We start from the raw sequence: 12,760 nt of genomic DNA, 5'->3' as shown, positions 1-12,760 counted from the left end.
TAAGGGCAGAAGTGGAGAAGTTCAGGTGTAATCAAGCTGAAAAAGACAGGAAGCTTTATTTGTCTAAATTTCTACCTTGCTGTCGTGGTTTAACCCCAGTCAGCAACTCAGCACTGCGCAGCCATTTCCCCCTCCCCCTCCCAGTGGGGTGAGGAGGAGGAAAGCAAAGGAAAAAAAAGTAAAACTCGTGGGTTGAGATAAGAACAGTTTAATAACTAAAGTAAAATATAATACTAACAATAGTAATAATGAAATATAATAATAGTAATGAAAAGGAATACAACAAAAAAAAGAAAGGGGGGGGGAAGGAAAAAACCCAGTGATGCACAGTGCAATTGCTCACCACCCGCTGACCGATGCCCAGTTAGTTCCCGAGCCGCGATCCACGCCTCCCGGCCAACTCCCCCCTGTTTATATACTGGGCATGATGTTCCATGGTATGGAATACCCCTTTGGCTAGTTCAGGTCAGCTGCCCCGGCTGTGCTCCCTCCCAGCTCCTTGCACACCTGCTTGCTGGCAGAGCATGGGAAACTGAAAAAGTCCTTGGCTGAAGAGAAGCGCTACTTAGCAACAACGACAACATCGGAGTGTTATCATCAGCATCATTCTCACAGTCAATCCAAAACACAGCACTGTACCATCTACTAAAAAGAAAGTTAACTCTGTCCCAGCCGAAACCAGGACACTTGCCTAAAAAATGTCAAGCTAAAGTGAGATACGGAAGCATAAAGCTGAGTGAAAGGCACCAGCACAGCCTGCATGAATTGTACACCTTTCACTGGGAGCTGAACTGCAGATGGTGCTGAGATAGTGGCTCCTTGAGCCATAGCTCACATTCGGGACTAGGGGAAAGAAAATGCTTCAGAGTAATGCCAGATTAATTTACCTTGGGTGGAGATCACACTATTCCAATTAATACTTAACACCAATTAAGCCTTTATAAATGAGATACTTAACAAAAGGGAACTGAGAAGATTTGTTATCCTGAAGCAGTTCCAACCTCAACCTCAATTCAGAGCACAGGAATGCAAGAAAGAAGAGAGTTGAGAAAAACTTTGTATTGATTTTCTAGTTTTTTCTTCTTCATTACTTTCTTTCCTATACTTAATGGATGCTTATGTGCTCTGGTATAGTTTATATTTTTGGTGTTGTTTTGCTTCTTTCTTGGTCTGATTTTTGCATTCTCTCTCTCTCTCTCTCTCTCTCTTTTTAAATTTTTCCACCCTCTTCAGTTCACCTTCTGTATTTCTCCTGCTTTATTCACATACTGTTTTCAGAGCGGTCCTTGAGGAACATGTATCCCATTAAATCTATCCATGTGTAACCCCTTCCCACTAGAGAACTGTTTTCTTACACTTTCCGCATACAGCAAGCTGCTTCCAGTTTACTTCCTATTTTCTCTGTTCATTTTCTTTCTGAAATCTCCTTTCAATACTTAAAACTCTTCTCTGCATAAGCACAGTGTTCGAGGTAGGCTAGCTAATACCCGGTAGAGTCCAGAGCAATACAAATGAACGCGTGAATGTGCAGAGGAAGGAGAGACTCTGTTGTTCTTTAATCCTCTGGTCCATGGGAATAGGGTCGGACCAGTCTATTTTTGGCCACACTTTTCCTGCAATAGCTTTCCTGATGGAAGAGAAGTGTCCTTTATAGTGGCCCAAGTATTGCTAATATATGTCAAAGGCCAGGAAATTTAAATATATATATTAGATTCCAACTCATGGGTATATTTTTTATGATGGATAAATTTTGTTTGTATGGATTTCTGCATATATAATGAAATCTGTTGATTTAACTGTGAAGGAATTGTTTTTTGATTTTGCAACGTAAGGCAACTCTCATACCTAGCTACTCAAAATTAGGTTTCTGTGGTTTTAGGGGGACATTTAAGTAGATTCTGCTTGATTTTCAAGTGTGCTGAGTAACTCTTCTGAAATCCAGAAGTATTCACTGCCAGGAGTCATTGAAAATCATAATGGTTTTCTTTACATGCTTAAATATGAATTAAGAGTCTAAGTTTAAGCTCCCACCTTTGAAAATACTGATTATAAATATTTTCTGAACTTCTGAATTAATGTTTTTAATGAAACATCTAAGAAAACGTGGTTTCTTAGATGCATGGCATCATTTTATAACTTTAACCTTACATCACTCCTGGAAGCAGAAGTTTATTCTGAAAACAATATATGGTGCATAATAATCTAAATTTGTTATCAAATATGAAAATTATGAAAGGTATGTGATTTGACATATCTCAATGAGAATATATGTTGTGTGTTATAATAACCTATACACTGCTGTAAGCACCTCTGACAGATTTGATATGCCAAAGACAGCTGGGTTTGAAGAAACAGTGGCTGTTTATCAAAGAATGACATTATCCCCAATCTAAACTTGGGACCTGTTAACTTTTGGTAGTGCATCAGACAATCCCTGTTCTTTTCCTTGGATTATAAATACAGCTTTTCATACCAGGGACTTGGATTTATATGCAATAGGAACAACAGAGATGACCTTTCCTACTAATCTTGTGTTGGAATAGATTTGTTTAGAAAAATGTATAAAATAATGTGGGGGTTTTTTTCTGTATTTCAGTGCAGAATAAGTAAAGGCTGAAGGGCATGGGGATCAGAAACAGATAATTGTTTTTCTTTTCTTAAACTCTTTAATAAAAGACTATCAAAATTATTTTTTTGTTTTGGGCCAGACATACAGATTTATTTTAAAAGTTCAGCTCTCAGTCTAAATTAGAAACTGGACTTTTGACCAAGACCCTTCATTTTTTCTTTTCCTGAGGATGTGGATACACGGCAATACATGCATGTGCTGTGTGCACAGGTATCAAAAGTACCTTCACTAATTTTCTGAAAGTGATCAGCAAGCTATTAAGTGATTAGCCAGTATAGTTTCCTGAGTTAAAAAGTAGCGATACCCATAACGCTGACTAATTTTTAACTATTGTCTCATACTTCTTGAGGGTCTGAAAAAGATTTTGAGGTCCTCTGTGAAAGAGGAAGTGATGGGCAGGCGATAAGCAGAACCACTATAACGTGCAGAAAAATACAAGATTTTAGCGTGGCGTGTGTAAATCCCCATGTCTTTATGATGAGCTGGAGAACCTGGCTGTTTGCATTGGATGACTTTCTCCGGGAAGGGTGAAGGAGCAAGCCAGATGCTCGCATTCTGCAGATATGGATGTCGACCGCCAGCAAGGTCAGAAACTGTCTTGGCTGTAACTTCCCTTGGGACCTTAGGCTAGTCAGAAGATGAATTACTCGAACCAAACTGAAATAATTTCTATTAGTGGTAATTCTGTAATTCAGTCTGATAAAATATATTTATTAGGTGATTTGTTCATTTGACATTGATAAGAATATCGTTGTTTTATTATTCTAGTTTTTCCTGTGATCTCAGCTTTCTCGTTGTGTCTGTCCATCATTAATTAGCCTATTCAGACTGTAATATATCAGTAACACACCTACTGTAATGTGTATTTGTTAGATATTGATTTTTATGAAACTATGACATGTACAGAGAACTGGTGTCTTTTGTAGCATTATATTGGCCACAAACTCTGGGAGCACAGATAGCGTCAGGTAACAAATGTGCAATGCGTAAAAACTTTCTCTCCCTTTCAGACTGCACGAGTCTCTGTGGGAACATTTCTGGCTTTGTAATTGTGGTGCTAAATGGAAGGTCCTTACTTTAATTAAGGAAGGTGTCATCATAACGCGTGCTTCTGGATGGCAACTTTTGGATGCTATACATTTCTCAGGGTCTTTGTTAGGGATTTTGTATTCCCTCATTGTTCTTGAGAAATGCAACCACTGTGTTTTCCAGCGGCAGCTGTTAGAATTCATTCGTGTGCTGGGACTGCACGGGGGACTGCTGGCGGGAGGTCGCTCTGGCTATTCTCTCCCCTTGGCTGACGGTGAACTGACCTGGCCAGGAGCCAGTGGAACAAACCTTTCTGCTCCCACTGCTGCAAGGGAAAAATTAATAGTTTTGGCATGTTCGTACGATCTTTGAATGCTGAACTCGATTCCATGTATGTTTTCGCTCTGAAGTTTCACTCTGTTTCTCTCTGTTGCTTCTTCAAAAGATTAGCATGGTTAGGGATAGTAAAGAACATTATTGCCGCTGCTAGGATTACCTTTATTGTGAACGTGGTGTTAAGATCTGAGACTCTTTAACATTTAATTCTCAGTCCAAAAAACTGGTACCCTCTGCAGTCATGTCGTCAGTCATCCAAGTGAGTTACTTATCTGGAGATTATTGCTATTTATAATTATAAACACTGTGTTACAGCCCCTAAATACAGGAACTCGGTACATTTTGCATCTTGCTGCAAGCTTCTAGGCCATTTTCACTTCCATTAACAAATTGATTCATTCTAAGATGCAGAAAATGACATTGCACCTCTCTTTACCTTTAACTCACACAGATTCACACAAATTAGAAAAGGAAGCCCTTTGTTTATCCGTAAGTTCTCAGAGCATGGGCAACTGCAGAGTAACCCTGAGGCTTACCTCAGTTACCATTCCTCCAGGTCATTTCTTTCATTTATGCAGATGTGTGCCTTCTAACCCTGTTCTCCAAAGCATTCCAGCAATCCCTCTCAGCCTCACATTACCTGCACTTAAGAAGTACATTATCTACTCTGTAATCCAAGATATTTCTAAACATAGTGAGTTCCAGAAAGGAGTGCATGGAACTCTCTTCGATTTATTCTTCTGTTCCGATAGACTATCACTCGCATCACTGAGAAGTGTTTTCTGGCTTTGCACGTGTGCTGCTGGAAGTTTAATTTATGTTATGATTCTCTAGTTTGATAGAAGGAAGCTGTGGCAAAGTTTACTAAAGTCAACATCTACTGCTGTTCACAAAATCTGCTACACTGGGGTAGGAGGAAAAATAATGTGGTTTGACACAACTTAGCAAATCCGTTCTGGATGCTGTTCATCTTTAAGTAGATATCAGTGCACACAAAGAGTGTATTATTTGCTTTAACAGTGCCTAGGAACTGAAGTTTAACTGAAAGGTCTAATTATTGGCTTCTCATTATTTTCCTCTTTTAACTTACACATTGTCATGAATTTACATATGTAACAGGATCTAGTTTGCTACCAGCTATATACTTTTGAATATAAACATCCATACTCATACATACACACATGCACACTAAAAGTGTTAGCAAGCAAGGAAACAAGTCTGTAAATGCCTGAAAACTGACAGGTGTGGCTATGGATGGCCCCAGGCAGAGTTTTTAAAAGTACTGGTACCGCTCAGAGCCATCTTCTAGCTCACAGTGTGCCCAAAGGACAGTTCAGACGTCACCTAATTGCGCTCGATGAGTCTTAGGTGGGGGAATGCTTACGTGGCTATTGCCGGCTATTTTAAATACTCCTGGTGTCGTGCGAAGCTACGCTCAATGCTCAGCAAACTAGTGAATTCATCTCAATGCCTGTGCTCCATGCATCAGTGCTTTCAGGAGTTAGCATCTTGCTGCACTTGGTAACCCAAGTAGGTGGGCATTCTTGAAGTCTTGCATTTAGTGCCATACCTAAAACCAATCTGAGCGTATCTGGAGAGATGTCATTTGTCTTGGAGTCAAGTATCTTTGGCGCAAGTCTCTTTATTTACAAGACCTGCTCTTCTGAGCACAGGAGAAATCAGCTGTAGAGAAATGATGTCCTGCCTTACAGCCCTCCTGTGTTCCCAGCCACATCACTAGCTGAAAAGCCTTTCCCTCACCCTTTTCTTGGGTCCTTGTATCCATACTCTCTCAACTGAGCAGAAGCTCCCCACTTTCTGTTTCTGTAAACTACGTTTTTTGTATCATCTCAGCTGTCCTACATTCACCCTCCTTTCTTTTCCGCAATCTCCCTCCCAAGGAAAGGCCAGCCAGAAACAATGTTGTTCAGGAGCTTCCAATCCCAATCAGGTGTACTGTCACCTCAGTTCTTACCAGTGTGCTTCACATCTTCTACAGCTACCTGACAAGCAATGGTTAAGTATGGTGTCAGTGATCTCTACCCCACCCGTTTGTCCTCTGCAGTTTTGGTTGTAAAATTTATGAGAGAGATGCATAGAAGCTTGAACATTATATGGTGACCAAACTAAGAACACTCTTTGAGTAAGGCTGAAAGACCTGCTCTGACTATGCTGGTTTTTTCCTGTGCTGGGGTCAGTCAGCTGGAACTCAGCTGAAATTAATGGATCAAAGCTGTTACAAAATTGTATCGGAATGGCTCTTGCAGCCATTGCAAAGACTTTGATAGGCTGGAAGAGAAGATTTGGGAATGGTGCAGGTAGTAACACATTGTACATGCGACTCATTTAAAATCCAGATTTTTAAATAAAGCTGAGCCTCATAAGAGCTTCTCTGATACACCATTAAATGTGTCCTGACCTATTTCTTCTCTGAGCTTCTTGCTATGTGAAGTTAACCGTGTCAGGTATCCTGACCTCCACTTGAAGTTATGGGTTGCATGTCACAAAATCTGCCTGCCTTTTACAAGGACTCGTTTATTGCCAAGTGGAAAATCTTCCATGAGTTGCTTCAAGGGCAACAAATTACTGGAGTCCACATGACAGCTTTTAGCCCCAGACGTGTTTGGCACTTCTTTTCCTCAGCACTTATAAATCAATAGATTACATGGCACGAATACATTTAGAAGAAAGATGAAGCACAGGACTTCATCCACGGTGAGTACTTCAAAGATCCTGTAGCATCACACGACTTTTATTTATGTGGGACTGGTCATCCCATTTTTAACCTTTGAACTTTCGGACACGCAGCCTTGCCTTGATCACCTGGTTACTTCAACAAGCAAAGCCCAATCATTTACTTTGGAGATTGGATCTAAGATCACAGGTCTCTCACGTGTCTGTTCCGCAATTAATCCCATTAGCTGAAAAACAACCACAAAAAAAAAAAAAAAGCTCATTGCACTTTAGCCTTCTGGGAAAATGCTAAGGATAGTAACATTACACTCAGAAGTTGGAGGACACGTTTCCATAGGGAATTCGTAGGTCTTTGCCAATGGCAGCAAATCAGACTGAGGATGTCTGAGCAATGACATCAGGCACTCCGTCCCTGGAGTCAAGAGGCAAGTTGGTGATAAAGTCAGAAGGAGGCAGGCTTGGCAAACTGCATCACGCCTATGCCAGCTTGCGCCCGTGCACACAGCAAGGTGTTGGCCTTGCCCTTTATAGCGTGATGGACAGGAGCAGAGCTAATGCAAAGGGTGGTGAAAAGACCACATCTTTGGAAGATACATGTACGTTTACTACACCGTTTATATGACAGCAGGTCTTTTAACTAACCTGCAGGCAATTGATAAAAGGATTTTCCAAGCCATAAGGACTGGTTAGAGCATGTTGAGCCTCAAGGGATGTGAGGGACTGAAAGAGTTAATGTCTGTCAATGTCTCAAACATTGTAGCAACCAAGGTGCGGTCTTGCATAACAAAGAGGGCCATTAGCAAGCAGTTGGCTGGCATGGACACAGGGGGTGTGCCAGAGGGTGTGCAGTCCTGTGTTCTGGCAGAACCAGCCCGGTAACCCACCACAGATGGCCAGAGGCCACACAAAGCTTATCTGAGGCGGCGGCTTGTAGCTCCTTAGCAAGTCCCTAAGACCACCACCCCGATAAATCGCACATACTCAGTAGATAAAGAACACTCTGGAACACTACCATATATGTTGAGAACTGTCTTCAAGAGGCGTGACTGTGGACAGAGATTTAGACTATAAAAGACACAATTGCAAAGAGCCACTGAGCGCGCCCATCACCGGAGGATTGCCACGCTCGTCGCCGACATCGCGGGATCCAAGGGTGGTGACTATCTCTTTTCTTTCCCCCCTCTTTCTTTTTTTTCCTTATTCCTCTCTTTTCTCTCTTCTTGTGAACGTTTTGCTGCAACCCACGCTGCCCACCGTTATGCCTTCCACAGTTTGGATTGTTCGAATAAAGCGTTCAAAGTGATCGTTTGGTGTCGTTTCACCTTAATTTAGCCCGGGGGGATCCCAGAACCACTACGACCCTCTGGTCTGTCCGGTCCGGGTCGTAACAAGGGACCACAGGGATCATCGATAATGCTTTCTGTTCTGTGCAGTGTGGGTACAGATGGAGATTTCCAATACGTACACATCGGTGGGCTATGTTCACAGTCTTGGAGCTTCCCATTCTTCATTTGCAGTGCTAATGTCGTGCTTATTGCAGACAATAAAATAGAGCACAAAAAACTCCCAGCTCTTCTCATGTTTATATTTATACCACTTAATCTTTGGCCAGAAACTTCATGGCGTGCATTTTCAGATACCAGCACATGCAGGCAATTGATAAAAGGATTTTCCAAGCCACAAGGACTGGTTAGAGCATCCTGTGATCTAAACCACAGAGCACCCAAAGTTTTTTTTACTTATACCAGATTTGCTTTCAAGTTCATGAATATTAGGCCTGCAGGATGAAATAAACTTCCCTCTGGAAGGTCTAGCACAAACTCAGCATTTAAGCCTCATTAAAGCACTATTTGGAGAGATTAAATAGTATTAAATGTTGCAGGAGCCTCATGCCATGTCTCTGCAAGGGGAGCGGGTAGAGTTCGTTCGCTGTGAAGTAATGCTTGTGTTAATAGTTACAGGTAGGGTAACTGGAAATCCATGCCTGGAAAACCTGTGATCTTGCTGATTTTGGTGCCCTCTCTGGCATCCTGTGAAAAATCTCACATGACGGCTTTGAGGGTGGCTGGATCCCTTGCCAGTCAGCTGCTCCCTTCAGAAAATTCTTCTCCAGATATTCCCCGGACAGCAGAAATCCCCATCAAAACACCCATCAGGAGGGAAAGAGCAGTGGTGCTGTGAAAACAGCCTGAGGTATGTCTGTAGTGCCCTCATTTCAGATAAGCCCATCAAACACACTTCTAGGTCGGTAGCATCAAACCAGTAAAATGTTGCGGCATGGAGCTCAGCTTGAGCTGTTTTGTTCATTTGGGGGGTAGGGTTTGAAGCCTGGACTGAACGCCATGCTGCTGCGGGAAGCTAGCCACCAGTGCTTAGGGTAATGAGCTTGAAGGCGCTTCCACGGGGCAGAAACACGTATTGAGTATCTCCCTGACATCCTGGTCCTTTGGGGTCAATCGGTCAGCAATATATAAATAAATAAGTCTTTGTGCAAGGGACACCACGTTTACGAAAGGCATCTGGTGTGTGGCTTAGGCAAAACGTGCGTGGTTAATGCCACGGAGGTGAGGGCAGCACCTCCCCACGTGTGCCGCGGGGCTTACAGGTAACCTCGGAAAATGCCTGCGTCTGGGCAGGGCTGCCCGTGTCAGTGGCAGTGTCCCCCTCGCTTTCAGCATTCAGACACTGCAAGATCAATGTCCCCCAGGGAACATCATTTTTGAGATATGCTCCCCAGGCCATGCTTGATATACGTAGCGTTAGTAGGCAGCCAGGAGGCAGCTCTGTGAGCAAGAGGTAGGCAGGTCAGGGAGTTCGCTCTGCTGATACGAGACCGCGTCTGAGGCCGTATTTGAGAGAGGAACGGTCTGGGTGTAGCACAAAGCTCTTCTCAGGGCCCTCTTCCCTAGCTGCTTGCAATGTCTAGCTCTGGAAGAGCCTCCCACCCTACTGTCACCATGTCCCAAATGGTAATTTGAGGCTGCCTGGCCTAACAGAGTGGTAGGCTTGGAAATGATGCCAGGACATGATCAATAAATTGCCGGGTGCCTGCAGGAAGGGCAAGGAAAGCAGTGCTGGGAACGGTTGTGGAGGAGATGATAGCCAAAAGCATGAGGTAACCTCCATCACGGCTATGCCCGGGTGTCCCCTCTGGCAGCAGAGAGGTACCCGGAAAAGCCCAACCGGATCGTACTCCACAGTTCCCATTCCCTGGATGGACTCTCCTTTTCTGGGCAAGTGAGCACCACCATCTTGTCTTCATCAGCCTGAAGTGTTGCTACTTGTCGGTCAGGAGAGGTGACAAACCTCTTGGTGGCAGGAGGCAGCCCCGGCGTGCCTAGAGGCCACCGGGCTGGGCTGCAGGGGAAGAGGTGATGCATGGTTTTGTCTTTGTTTTAGTCGCTGGAGAGGACGCTCTGCCTGCACCCTCCTGGGGACTGGGCAGCGAGTTCACAGAGGGGCCATGAGCAGGGCTGGACTCCTGCTGCTGAAGCAAGTCTTTGAAGGTTCATCTTCTTTCCATTTTCTTCTGACTGCCAGAAGTCACAAGCATGTGGTTCAGCCCCTGCTATGAGATAAGATGTCCATATCCCATTGGAAGGTGGACAGGTGAGGTTGTACTCCCTTTAACTTCGCTCCTTCCCCTGTCAATGTCTGCCCAGCCCTCCTCCCGCTCTCTCCTGCATTCTTTCAGTGAGTTGCTTTATGATGCTCCCATAGAAGGTCTTGCTGCGTTCAGGGAACTGAATGGGCAAAAAGCTAGAGAAAATTATTCCCTGTTTTACCCCGATAGGGTTAGTTTCCTGGCCACTCTCTTTTCTGCATCAGCATCACGTGGGGTGACGGGAGCGGGAGGGAGCAGTTGGAGCAGCCTGGCCCCGCAGGTGGCACTTTGCCATTTCATTACTGTGGCTGCAAAAGGACAGCACAGCCTCCGTCACCCTCGAGGAGCACGTCTCAAGGCAGAGCATCTCCCAGTTCCTCCTGGGGTGAGGGAGGGAACCGCAGCTTGCTGAGGCAGAGACACTCCAAACCCCTGTGAGAGAGTGAAGAGAGCAGCTATGTCTGCAGGTACACATGGCAGATTTTCTTTCGTTGCTGCTTATTAGGGAAAGTTGGGAAGTGGACTGTCCCCAGGGTATTTTTGACCATGAAGGCCTTCTCGCTCACCAGTAACCTGATCCCCACAGAGGCAGGGGGATCCTAAATACTGATGTGCAGAGGGTAACGTCTGGTGCCATTCTCTGCATCAGCCCTTTTAACTCGCATAACAGCTCGCCATGGACCCTGAAAATGGCAAGCATAAAAACCTATGCCAATGGACAAGTAAAATGGACAGAATAAAACTGGAGAAAGGTATATTGTGTTTCCAAAACTTAGGGAGGTCTCAGATGTTGATCAAGATAACTTTGGTCTTCGATAGTGCTAGACAGTTTAATTTCCCCACTCTCATACGTTAGCAAAATCTTTCTGTGTATAATGTCCCTTGTACTTTGGAAGAATAGCTACACGTTCAAAGAAGCCCTTGTTTTCAATTTAGTGGAAACATATCTCACAGTGATTTTATTTATTTCACAGTTGACAAAAATACCCTCTCCCCCAGGAACAAACATCTCCCAGCTTACGGAAAGGCAGCATCAGTTTTTCCCTTGGTTGCAGAGCTCATTTTCTCCTGTAATTGGATGTTAACACCTCTGACACCATGACAGATATCAGAGGCAACGCTCTGGCACCATCCCGGCGGATCGGTAGTTCAGGCAACGGCAGGGCTGTAACGTGTGCTTCTGACTTCAGGTTTCAGTTTCCCCGGGGAAGGACCATGCCAGGGTATTTCCTCTTTCCTCCGAGGTGTGGGGAGCAGAATCCGGAGAGCGCTGGCCTGACGGTGCCTGGCCGTGTCAGGTGTCCAGCTTCAGCGTATTTCCCGGTTCCACGGGGATCCAGCCGCAGAGTTAAAGATCCAGACGAGCTCGGGGCTGCTTGAAGTGAGATGTGGTCACCTGGGTTAAGAAAGCTCCCCGCACGTTTTTAAATAGGTGTGTGTCAAAGGCTTTGTGAGGTCTTTTTTTAAAGAAATGTTTGTATGCATGTATGTGTGTAGAGTCCATGTACGCACATATGGATATACGTATTTCAACCTGAACTTAATTTCTCTTAGGTGTATGTATAGTCAGGAGCGTTGAATGGGATAGCGGGGCTATTCCAGGAAGGTTATACATCTTAAGTGCACTCAGGTAAGGGAACAGATTATTCCCAACACTGTCAGGATCCTTCTATACAGTAAAGTCAAAGGATTTTGGGAAAAGTTGCTGAGGGAGGCTGGGAAGCTCCAGGATGCAAGAATAATTACTTGTGAAGCGTTGCACCCTCTGACAGAAATAAACACTCCCAGGCTCTTTTAAAATAAGAAGTAATCTTAAATATGAAGACCCCTAACTGTATCTGCAGCTTATTAAACACCTGCTTTCCAGGCCATATTTAACTGAAGAAGGGATTACTTACAACTACATCACATCCACATCAGATCCAAAGGAGTTTGCTGCTGGGGACCAAGGTCAAACATAAGCTCTTAAGCACATCCATAACTTGAGCATGCCATGCGTTACTTGATGCTTAGAGCTACACATGCCTGAGTGATAGGCCACTGTGAACTTTGTTGAATGAGAATTTGAGGTGCTGGCTTAGTGAAATAAAATCATCGAATTAGGAGGCCTAGTTTGTAGAGTGAACTTTATTCTAACAACAGGACTCTGTTTCCATTCCAGCACAAACATGTCCCATTGCGCTATGTGGCTTTGAATCAGAGACATTACAGCGCGTGTATATTAAAGTCTGTAATTCAAAGGATTCATCGCCTCCCTATTCTCCTTCCCTGTGTCTGAAGGAGGAGGTGAAATCCCTGTCCAGATGGGATATCTGCAACTGCATGGGACGAAAGGACACCCGGCCGTGGAAAGCTCACTATGCTGAGTGCTTTACAGGCAAACAGACATGGTCGCCGCTCTGGAAAGCTCAACACTACTTGAGTCAATAAGAGAAAGTAACTGATAGTAGAAAGGTGAAAATAAATAA

The sequence above is a fragment of the Gymnogyps californianus genome, chromosome 1 (genome assembly GCF_018139145.2).
Source record: "Gymnogyps californianus isolate 813 chromosome 1, ASM1813914v2, whole genome shotgun sequence".
Classification (NCBI taxonomy): Eukaryota; Metazoa; Chordata; class Aves; order Accipitriformes; family Cathartidae; genus Gymnogyps; species Gymnogyps californianus.
The sequence above is the reverse complement of the archived record's forward strand: the minus strand, read 5'-3'. Positions refer to the sequence as shown.